This window comes from Pseudophryne corroboree, chromosome 9 (genome assembly GCF_028390025.1).
Source record: "Pseudophryne corroboree isolate aPseCor3 chromosome 9, aPseCor3.hap2, whole genome shotgun sequence".
In the NCBI taxonomy this organism is placed as follows: domain Eukaryota; kingdom Metazoa; phylum Chordata; class Amphibia; order Anura; family Myobatrachidae; genus Pseudophryne; species Pseudophryne corroboree.
The window spans coordinates 365,655,182-365,667,812 of NC_086452.1; positions in this window are offsets into that span (position 1 = coordinate 365,655,182).

The window sequence follows — 12,631 nt, forward strand, 5'->3', positions numbered from 1 at the left end:
CCACACATTGGCTGTGAATTGGGCGAAGACACCTTTAACTGTCGAAATAGATAGCTGCAGATGTTGGAATGGTCAGTGCCACTGACGTTCATACATTGCCCAGCACATCAGCGTGCTATCTTAATGATAGCAGTGCTGATAATGACAGGGGAGCATGGCACACACCGCTACTGTAATACATGGGGCAGAAGCGGTATCAGCGCATATATGTGATACCACGTCTCACCCATAACAACTCTTCATACAGCTACATGTTGATCCATTTTAAACAACTTTTTATACAATTTCTTATTAACGTTCCTGCTTCTCTTACTTAAAGCTAACATTTTATATTTTTGTTGTCCCTTTTTGAGTTGAATAAATGTTTTTGTTTTGTTTTTTCCCTCCCTTCCCTGTTATTTCTTTATGGGAGATGTAATGAAAGAGCTGCTTTATTGGAGAGTTTATCAGGAAATAAATAATTTAAAAGTTTTCCAGTTGCTGGATTCATTGCTAGGATACAGATGGGAATGAATTAGAGGTCAATTTAAAGCAAATTAGTCTTACAATAGAAAAACAAATATATTTTTCTCAAGAAAATTGGATCTGTAAAATGGCTTTGCTTTTACACTCTTAAAATGACTAAAGTGGACATGCAGTATTGCTTGTTCAGCTACTCTTAAATATACATTGTTTAAAATTAGCATGCCATGAAATGACAATCTTAGGTGGGGGATGGGGAACATTTTAATTGTTTTCTAGGTGCCCAGCACCCAATAGAGCTATTCAGTTGTTACTACGTTCAGGTGTCCATTATTTTTGCTTGCACTCTCCTGAGATGGCAAACAGAAATTGTTGAAAAGTACATCTTTTGGTCCCTCAATTGGCATTTTCTTTGTCATGCTCAGTACTTTTATACGAGTTAAGCTGATTTACTTGGCTAAACCTTGTTTTTCTGGATGTGACTAGTGCAAAATGGTGGAACATTTGAATTTCAGCCCATCAGTTTAGGTGGGTGATCGGGCCCACAAAAACAACTCAAATGTCCCCTTGGAGAATCATATGGGGGAAGTCAATTGTTTTACCGGTTGCTCAAAGTAATGAGCGCCCGTCAGAGCAATTCAGTTGTTACGCTCCAATCAGTCGCCCATTGCTTTACAGACATGCAAAAGCACTGGGTTTAGCTGCTAAACTAGTCTAAAATCCTGGTTAGGTCACCGAAACTCCCATTTGGGTGCCCAAACCACAGACTTTTTGCATATTTCTTCTCACCACCTCAGCAGGCTGCGAGAACAAATGTCTCCCACGTCTAATGGGTGCACAATCCAAGCAACAATTGAATTGCTCCTTAGGGTACCCATTAATTAAAGCGCCTGGTAAAACAATTGAATTTCTCCCTATATCTCATAACCTCTGGCATCAAAATCCACATTTGTGACCTGATTGTTTCCAGTGTCATACCCAATTGTGTTCATAACAAAAGGTCGACTTTAAAGAAAGAGATGGATCCGCACCAGTCATAGAATATAAAGATTATATATAGAAATCAATATTAAAACTGTTTAAATCAATTGAAAACAGTAAGTTATTGGCGGTGCTCCCAAATATTTTGTAGATTAAGCTACAATAATATATAATAAATTCATAAAAACTTGATTGCCTATTCAACAAATAAGGTTCAAGATCAAAAAAGTTAGTATTCGGATGAAAATATCATTAAAGTGCAATGTTTCATATTCAGATTTGAACAATAAAGGGAATCTTAACGATCAGTGCATAATTAGGAAATAATTGATAAACTGTGAGACAATTGGTATTAGAGATGAAAGTAGCCAAGGAAAGGGCCTTGGGCTTAAGTATACAGAAAATGTCTCTTGGAAAAATTGCCCACGGTACCTAGTATTCCCAGCTGGTCTACCATCCAAGTACCGACCAGGCCTTACCTGCTTAGCTTCCGAAAATGGACTAGATGGGGCGTGTTCAAGATAATATGGCTGTGGGCAAATATTAATGGAGGATGGAAGAAAGATAGAAACCTCTGCTTTCAGTACTCGGCATAGGTCAAGTTTTGTAAAATCAGACCAAGGTTTTCCAGATGAGAAAGTTTTTTAGAAAGTAAATAGAAGAAAAGCAGATTCTGATATGTGGATTAGTTACCAGAAATGAAGAAAGTAAAATACACTCCTGCTTTCTGTTGTGATGGCAATAATTCACTGGAAAAAAATCACTAGGCTTAATCCAGACCAGCCATTAACCAGATGAGTGTTGAAGAATGAAACCATTTAGGAGTCAGTTGCACAGTTTGACAGTTATTAATATGGTCACACAGTTGTCAAATTGCTTGTTTAAAAAAAGGCATAGCTGGCTCTACAAGATACGTATGGAGTCATAAATAGAGCTCAAGGCTGGCTCCAAAAGTTTCCAGTATGCAACATCAATTTGGTATATGGCAGATTACTGAGAATATGCCATGATATAGAGCTCAAGGCTGGCTCCGTAATAGAATATGTGAGAAACCTCAAATATCAATGAGAAATTGAATGAGACAGTTATTCATAAGAAAGCACACACCATTTCTCTGACGTCCTAGTGGATGCTGGGAACTCCGTAAGGACCATGGGGAATAGACGGGCTCCGCAGGAGACTGGGCACTCTAAAGAAAAGATTAGGTACTATCTGGTGTGCACTGGCTCCTCCCTCTATGCCCCTCCTCCAGACCTCAGTTAGAATCTGTGCCCGGCCAGAGCTGGGTGCTCCTAGTGGGCTCTCCTGAGCTTACTAGTAAAGAAAGTATTTATTAGGTTTTTTATTTTCAGTGAGCTTCTGCTGGCAACAGACTCACTGCTACGTGGGACTAAGGGGAGAGAAGCAAACCTACCTGCTTGCAGCTAGCTTGTGCTTCTTAGGCTACTGGACACCATTAGCTCCAGAGGGTTCAAACACAGGCACCTGTCCTCGATCGTCCGTTCCCGGATCCGCGCCGCCGTCCCCCTCGCAGAGCCAGAAGAACAGAAGCTTGAAGACGTCGAAATCGGCGGCAGAAGACTCCTGTCTTCATTTAAGGTAGCGCACAGCACCGCAGCTGTGCGCCATTGCTCCCAGCACACTTACACACTCCGGTCACTGTAGGGTGCAGGGTGCTGGGGGGGCGGGCGCCCTGGGCAGCAATTGAAGTACCTTTTGGCAATAAAAATACATATATACAGTCTGGCACTGACTATATGTAAAAACCCCCGCCATTTTTTTACACAGAAAGCGGGACAGAAGCCCGCCACTGAGGGGGCGGGGCCTTCTTCCTCAGCACACCAGCACCATTTTCTCTTCACAGCTCCGCTGGAAGCAGCTCCCCAGGCTCTCCCTGCAGTATCCAGGTACAAGAAGGGTAAAAAAGAGAGGGGGGTCACATAAATTTAGGCGCAAATAAAACATATAAGGCAGCTATTGGGTAATCACTTATTATAAGTGAAAATCCCTGTGTTACATAGCGCTGTGGTGTGTGCTGGCATACTCTCTCTCTGTCTCCCCAAAGGAATTTGTGGGGTGCTGTCCTCAGTCTGAGCATTCCCTGTGTGTGCGCGGTGTGTCGGTACGGCTGTGTCGACATGTTTGATGAGGAGGGTTACGTGGAGGCGGAGCAAGGGCAGATAAGTGTGGGGTCGCCCCCGTCGGGGCCGACACCTGATTGGATGGATATGTGGAAGGTCTTAAACGACAATGTAAGCTCCTTACATAAAAGGTTTGATGACGCTGCAGCCTTGGGACAGCCGGGGTCTCAGCCCGCGCCTGCCCAGGCGACTCAGAAACCGTCAGGGGCTCATAAACGCCCTCTATCTCAGATGGTTGACACAGATGTCGACACGGAGTCCGACTCCAGTGTCGACGATGATGAGGCACATTTACAGTCTAAAATGACCAAGGCCATCCGATACATGATTATTGCAATGAAAGATGTATTACACATTTCTGAGATTAACCCTGTTAATACCAAGAGGATTTATATGTTTGGGGAGAAAAAGCAGCCAGTGACTTTTCCCCCATCTGATGAATTAAATGAATTATGTGAAGAAGCGTGGAGTTCCCCTGATAAGAAACTAGTGATTTTTAAGAGGTTACTGATGGCGTACCCTTTCCCGCCAACGGACAGGTTACGTTGGGAAACATCCTCTAGGGTGGACAAGGCGCTGACACGCTTATCTAAAAAGGTGGCCCTGCCGTCTCAGGATACGGCCGCCCTAAAGGAGCCTGCGGATAGAAAGCAGGAAGCTATCCTGAAGTCAGTGTATACACACTCTGGTACTCTACTGAGACCTGCTATTGCTTCAGCCTGGATGTGTAGTGCTGTAGCAGCATGGACAGATACTCTGTCAGACGACATAGATTCCCTCGACAGGGATACTGTTTTGCTAACCCTGGGCCATATAAAAGACGTCGTCTTATATATGCGGGATGCTCAGAGGGACATTTGCCTGCTGGGCTCTAGAATTAATGCTATGTCCATTTCTGCCAGGAGGGTCTTATGGACTCGGCAATGGACAGGAGATGCTGATTCTAAAAAACACATGGAGGTTTTGCCTTATAAGGGTGAGGAATTGTTTGGGGACGGTCTATCGGACCTCGTGTCCACAGCGACAGCTGGAAAGTCGACTTTCTTGCCTCAGGTTTCCTCACAGCCTAAAAAAGCACCATATTATCAAATGCAGTCCTTTCGTTCTCAGAAAGGCAAGAGCGTCAGGGGCGCATCCTTTCTTGCCAGAGGCAGAGGTAGAGGTAAGAAGCTGCACCATGCAGGCAGTTCCCAGGAACAAAAGTCCTCCCCTGCTTCCACTAAGTCCACCGCATGACGTTGGGGCTCCACAGGCGGAGCCAGGTGCGGTGGGGGCGCGTCTCCGAAACTTCAGCAACCAGTGGGTTCGCTCACAGGTGGATCTCTGGGCTGTACAAAGTGTATCTCAGGGATACAAGCTGGAATTCGAAGCGACTCCCCCCCGCCGTTACCTCAAATCAGCCTTGCCAGCTTCCCCCATGGAAAGGGAGGTAGTACTGGTGGCAATTCACAAGCTGTACCTCCAGCAAGTGATTATCAGGGTCCCCCTCCTTCAACAGGGAAGGGGTTACTATTCCACAATGTTTGTGGTACCGAAACCGGACGGTTCGGTGAGACCCATTCTGAATTTAAAATCCTGGAACACTTATATAAAGAAATTCAAGTTCAAAATGGAATAGCTCAGAGCGGTAATTGCAAGCCTGGAAGAGGGGGATTTTATGGTGTCGCTGGATATCAAGGATGCTTACTTGCATGTCCCCATTTACCCACTTCACCAGGAGTACCTCAGGTTTGTGGTACAGGACTGTCATTACCAGTTCCAGACGTTGCCGTTTGGCCTGTCCACGGCACCGAGGATATTTACCAAGGTAATGGCCGAAATGATGATACTCCTTCGGAAGAAGGGAGTTATAGTTATCCCGTACTTGGCCGATCTCCTCATAAAGGCGAGGTCCAGAGAGCAGTTGTTGATCAGCGTAGCACTCTCTCAGGAAGTGTTGCAACAGCACGGCTGGATTCTGAATGTTCCAAAGTCGCAGCTGATTCCTACGCGTCGTCTGCTTTTCCTGGGCATGATTCTGGACACAAAACAGAAGAAGGTGTTTCTCCCGGTGGAGAAGGCCCAGGAATTAGCATCTCTGGTCAGGGACCTCCTGAAACCAAAACAGGTATCTGTGCATCACTGCACGCGAGTCCTGGGAAAGATGGTGGCTTCATACGAAGCCATTCCCTTCGGCAGGTTCCATGCAAGGATCTTTCAGTGGGATCTGTTGGACAAGTGGTCCGGATCGCATCTTCAGATGCATCGGCTGATCACCCTGTCCCCAAGGGCTAGGGTGTCTCTTCTGTGGTGGCTGCAGAGTGCTCACCTTCTCGAGGGCCGCAGGTTCGGCATACAGGACTGGGTCCTGGTGACCACGGATGCAAGCCTCCGAAGATGGGGGGCAGTCACTCAGGGAAGAAACTTCCAAGGGCTGTGGTCAAGTCTGGAGACTTCTCTACACATAAATATACTGGAACTAAGGGTCATTTACAACGCCCTGAGTCAAGCAGAGCCCCTGCTTTGAAACCGGCCAGTGCTGATTCAGTCGGACAACATCACGGCGGTCGCCCATGTAAACCGCCAGGGCGGCACAAGAAGCAGGATGGCAATGGCGGAAGCCACAAAGATTCTTCGGTGGGCGGAGAATCACGTGCAAGCACTCTCAGCAGTGTTCATTCCGGGAGTGGACAACTGGGAAGCAGACTTCCTCAGCAGACACGACCTCCACCCGGGAGAGTGGGGACTTCATCAAGAAGTCTTCACACAGATTGCATAGCGATGGGAGCTGCCACAGGTGGACATGATGGCGTCCCGCCTCAACAAAAAGCTAAAAAGATATTGCGCCAGGTCAAGGGACCCTCAGGCGATAGCTGTGGACGCCCTAGTGACACCGTGGGTGTACCAGTCGGTATATGTGTTTCCTCCTCTTCCTCTCATACCCAAGGTACTGAGAATAGTAAGAAAGAGAGGAATAAGTACAATACTCATTGTTCCGGATTGGCCAAGAAGGACTTGGTACTCAAAACTGCAAGAAATGCGCACAGAGGACCCATGGCCTCTGCCTCTCAGACAGGACCTGTTGCAACAAGGGCCCTGTCTGTTCCAAGACTTACCGCGGCTGCGTTTGACGGCATGGCGGTTGAACGCCGGATCCTAGCGGAAAAAGGCATTCCGGGTGAAGTTATTCCTACGCTGATAAAGGCTAGGAAGGACGTGACAGCAAAGCATTATCACCGTATATGGCGAAAATATGTTGCTTGGTGTGAGGCCAGGACGGCCCCTACAGAGGAATTCCAGCTGGGTCGATTCCTGCACTTCCTACAGTCAGGGGTGACTATGGGCCTAAAATTGGGGTCCATAAAGGTCCAGATTTCGGCCCTATCCATTTTCTTTCAAAAAAGAACTGGCTTCACTGCCTGAGGTTCAGACGTTTGTTAAGGGAGTGCTGCATATTCAGCCCCCTTTTGTGCCACCAGTGGCACCCTGGGATCTTAACGTTGTGTTGGATTTCCTGAAATCCCACTGGTTTGAGCCACTTAAGACCGTGGAACTAAAGTATCTCACGTGGAAAGTGGTCATGCTGTTGGCCTTAGCATCGGCTAGGCGTGTGTCGGAATTGGCGGCTTTGTCATGTAAAAGCCCATATCTGATCTTCCATATGGACAGGGCAGAATTGAGGACTCGTCCCCAATTTCTCCCAAAGGTGGCATCATCGTTTCATTTGAACCAACCTATTGTGGTGCCTGCGGCTATTCGGGACTTGGAGGACTCCAAGTTGCTGGACGTAGTCAGGGCTTTGAAAATATGTTTCCAGAATGGCTGGAGTCAGGAAGACTGACTCGCTATTTATCCTGCATGCACCCAACAAGCTGGGTGCTCCTGCTTCAACGCAAACTATTGCTCGCTGGATCTGTAGCACGATTCAGCTGGCTCATTCTGCGGCTGGATTGCCGCATCCAAAATCAGTAAAAGCCCATTCCACAAGGAAGGTGGGCTCTTCTTGGGCGGCTGCCCGAGGGGTCTCGGCTTTACAGCTTTGCCGAGCGGCTACTTGGTCGGGTTCAAACACCTTTGCAAAGTTCTACAAGTTTGATACCCTGGCTGAGGAGGACCTTGTGTTTGCTCATTCGGTGCTGCAGAGTCATCCGCACTCTCCCGCCCGTTTGGGAGCTTTGGTATAATCCCCATGGTCCTTACGGAGTTCCCAGCATCCACTAGGACGTCAGAGAAAATAAGAATTTACTCACCGGTAATACTATTCTCGTAGTCCGTAGTGGATGCTGGGCGCCCGTCCCAAGTGCGGACTTTCTGCAATACGTGTATATAGTTATTGCTTATATAAGGGTTATTGTTATGAGCCATCCGTTGAGTGAGGCTCAGTTGTTGTTCATACTGTTAACTGGGTAAGGTTATCACAAGTTGTACGGTGTGATTGGTGTGGCTGGTATGAGTCTTACCCTGGATTCCAAAAATCCTTTCCTTGTAATGTCAGCTCTTCCGGGCACAGTTTCCCTAACTGAGGTCTGGAGGAGGGGCATAGAGGGAGGAGCCAGTGCACACCAGATAGTACCTAATCTTTTCTTTAGAGAGCCCAGTCTCCTGCGGAGCCCGTCTATTCCCCATGGTCCTTACGGAGTTCCCAGCATCCACTACGGACTACGAGAAATAGAATTACCGGTGAGTAAATTCTTATTTTTTACAACCGTTTTTGATGTTATATTTAAATGCATCTATGAAATTGCTGAACATTCTTGTGCCACATGGACAACTCAAGGTGTCAAGTTACTGTAACCAGACATCAGTTATGACGCATGTTGTATGGTGAAAAAAAAAAAAAGTAAAACTCAAAAAGCTGGCTCTCAGAACATTGTATGTAAAAAGTGTTAAATGGGGCAGCCAGCTCAAATTGGTAAAGCTGTAGAACTCACAAATGACTGATATGAAATACATTTTTACAACGAAAAGATATAGACAAAAACTAGCCCAGTATTGGGTTCAGGAGTCAAAGCTGTAAGTAAATGAAACGGTTTATGCACTTTGGACAAATGTGTCAGCTTTAAGGTAAAAAAAAAGTTAGTCAACCAGTGTGTTTGTCAGATATAGAAACTTTGGGGGTCTTTCCGAACTTGATCGCACACTAGGTTTTTTTCGCTGTGCTGCGATCAGGTTAGAACTGCGCATGGGTATGCGCCACAATGCGCAGGTGCAGCGCACGGGCACAAAGCGGATCGTTGCTGTGCGATGGGGTTTACGAAGAATCATTCGCACGGACAATCGCAATGAGATTGACAGGAAGAGGGCGTTTATGGGTGTCAACTGACTGTTTTCTGGGAGTGTTTGGAAAAACGCAGGCGTGTCAAAGCGTTTTCAGGGTATGTGTCTGACATCAATTCCGGTCCCGGACAGGCTGAAGTGATCACAAGGACCGAGTAGGTTCAGAGCTACTCAGAAACTGCACACAATGTTTTTGCACAGCTCGGCTGCACATGCGATCGCACACTTGCAAGGCTAAAATACACTCCCCTGTGGGCGAAGACTATGCGATCGCACGGCTGCAAAAAAACGCTAGCGAATGATCAACTCGGAATGACCCCCTTTGTATCTACTGTGGTTCATATGAATAGCATAGGAGAGTAAGACAATTTTGAAAAGCAGTAAGCACCAAATATATCACAGTAAGATCCTAATTATAATGGGGAAAAGGGGGGAGGGAAAAAGAACAATGAATTGATCAAGGATTGTGTCTGAGTGGCCGCTCACACTGTGTATAAATGCCACTCCTTAAATGCTTAATAGCGCTATGAATGAAAGGTGAGAACAATGAATTTACAAAAATTGTGTCTGGGTGGCTGCTCACACTCTGTATAGTTACCACTCCTTCAGACAGTGTATAGCGCATTTTCTATGTCCATCCCGTAGGTATCCCTGCTTCCCCACACGCAATGATCGTGCGGCTGCCCGTTTACGGAAGGGGTGGTACCGCAATGACTTCATCAATGATGTCAGATCTCTACGTACGTTTCACTTCTGGGCATGTTCACGAGTGCCACTCTACAAGTCTCCAGCGGTGAATAAAAGAGAGTAACTGTCCAATCACGGACATAGAATGTCCTGTGTGACAGCTCATTTAACCTATTATACCGCTGTGCTGTTAATTCCCTTTGAACGAGGGAGAAAAGACGTAGAGCCTGATAGTAAGAGAAACTAATTAGACCAATTAATTGATTGGGAGATTAGTAACATGGAATTTAGACTATGATGGGGAAGGATTAGTAGCATTTTTGATGAAGTGGTTTAAATTAAAAAATAAATAAAAAAGTTTAAAAATAAATAAAAAATATATGTAAGTACACAGAAGATATTTATAAACAGCATTTAAGCAGAGTTGACATATATATGTGTATAACCTTAAATTGTACAGCTCAGTATCAAAACAGAAAGACAGAAAAAAAACAGAAAAAAGCAAATGAGGGTAAAAAGGAGACCTTGTAAGGATACAGAAATGCATGTTGGTATATAAATGTGTAAATCCACCACATATTCATTTCTGCGTGTGCTGGTAGGCATCATGTATGAGTATCAGAAATGTATGAGTATTTTAGAAATACTGACTTGGCAAAAATGGGGAGATGTTTATGTGATTCATTGGCGGACTGGTGGAACTTGGAAGGAGTGCAGGAGAGGTGGGAAAAACTGAAAAGTGCAATACTAAGTGCAACTGACCTTTTTATCAAAAGGGTTAGGAAAAGCACCAGGAAAAGGAAGCCAGTGTGGTTCACAAAAGAAGTATCAACTAGCGTGAAAGCAAAAAAGATGGCTTTTAGGAAATACAAACGGACTCAAAATAATAATTACAAAGAGGTGTATCTTGACAGATGGAAGGATGCTAAGAAAGTGATCAGACGTGCAAAAGCAGAAGCTGAGGAGAAAATGGCCCAGTCAGTAGATAAAGGGGGCAAAACTTTTTTTAATATATAATTGAAAGGAGAAAGTCAAATGGAGGAATAATAAGACTTTAGAGAGTGAGCATTTGGTGGAGGGAGACCAGGCAATAGCAGATCACCTAACTAATTATTTTTGCCCAGTATTTACTACAGAATATGGGATGGGGCCACAGTTAAGTTGCAAGGACATTCATAAAAATAAGGTAGATGAAAGTACATTTACAGAGGAGAAGGTCCTAACAGAACTTTCACAACTAAAAGTGGATACATCAATGGGACCAGATGGGATACACCCAAGGATACTCAAAGAGTTAAAAGATGTGCTGGTTACACCTTTAACAGAATTATTTAACCAGTCACTAAATACAGTTGCTATTCCAGAGGACTGGAAAAGAGCAACTGTAGTTCCACTCCAAAAGTGGAAGCAAGGAAGAAGCAAGTAACTATAGACCAGTAAGCCTTACATCAGTAGTAGGGAAAGTAATGGAAAAAACTATTAAAAGAAAGAGTTGTGGAATATCTTAAATCAAACCATTTACAGGATCCAAAACAGCATGGATTTACTGGTGGGAGATCATGCCAAACAAATCTTATTGACTTTTTTTGACTCTGACGAAAATAATAGATCAAGGGGTAGCTGTAGATGTAGCATATCTAGACTTTAGTAAGGCATTTGACACTGTCGCACATTGCAGACTGCTAAATAAACTTGAAAGGGTGGGGGTGGATTATAAAACAGTTAAATGGATAAGAACCTGGTTGCAGGATAGGAAACAGACAGTTGTAGTTAATAGTGTGCAATCTATGGAGGGAAATGTTACCAGTGGAGTACCCCAGGGATCTGTACTTGGTCCAGTTCTCTTTAATATCTTTGTTGGTGACATTGCAGATGGTATTGAAGGGCAGGTATGCCTTTTTGCAGATGATACAAAGATATGCAACAGGGTTAGACACACCGGGAGTTGTAAAACAAATGATTGATGACCTAGGTAGGCTTGAGAAATGGTCAAGAACGTGGCAACTACAGTTTAATGCTAAAAAAAATGCAAAATCATGCACTTGGGTCTCTAAAACAGGAGTCACAGGGGGTCTCAGCATTCGGGGAAAGGGGTCCCATGTGTCAACATGGGACCCCTTTCAGTCCGTGGTCCGGGTATGCGGTTTGTTTTTTTGCCAAGTACGTGGATTACAAATAATAACAGGACACTGGATTTAGGTGAGTATAATTTTATTTTCGGGTCCCCCCGGATTCCGAGACGTCGACAGATGGAGACGTGGACACAGTCGGCGTGTGAACATAGGTAAGTATGTGTGTGTCGGCATGTATGTAATAAAGTTTTACTTTCAAGGTGTGCGTGTCCTGTTTTTATTTGGTTATTTTTTTTGCAGAAGAACTACAGGTACCAGCGCCCCCCCCCCGCATGCAGGTACTTGTGGTTCTCCAAGTACCAACTTGCGGGGGAGGCTTGCTGGGACTTGTAGTTCTGCAAAAAAACAATATTCTTTGATTTTACACAAGGCTATCAGCCCCCCATCCGCAGCCCATGGATGGGGGGGGACAGCCTCGGGCTTCACCCCTGGCCCTTGGGTGGCTGGAGGGGGGGGGACCCCTTGATTTAAGGGGTCCCCACTCCTCCATGGTACCCCGGCCAGGGGTGACTAGTTGGAGATTTAATGCCACGGCCGCAGGGACCAGTATAAAAGTGTCCCCCGGCTGTGGCACTATCTCTCCAGCTAGTGGAGCCTGGTGCTGGTGTTGAAAATACGGGGGACCCCTACGTCTTTTGTCCCCCGTATTTTTTGCACCAGGACCGGACGCAGAGCCCGGTGCTGGTTCAAAAAATACGGGATATCCCCAGTCAATTTTCCCCTCGTATTTTTACAACCAGGACCGGCTCAGAGAGCCCGAGGCTGGTTATGCTTAGGAGGGGGGACCCCACGCATTTTTCCCCCCAGAATTTTAACCCATTCCCAACCCTTCCCACTGAAAACCATGCTCTCTCAATTAATGTCAGTTAAAATAAAAATATTATTTTAAAAAATATATAAATAATAGTTGTCTCCTAATAGACAAACCAAGTACCTAATCCCTTCTAATATAAATAGATATGCTATTAGCAA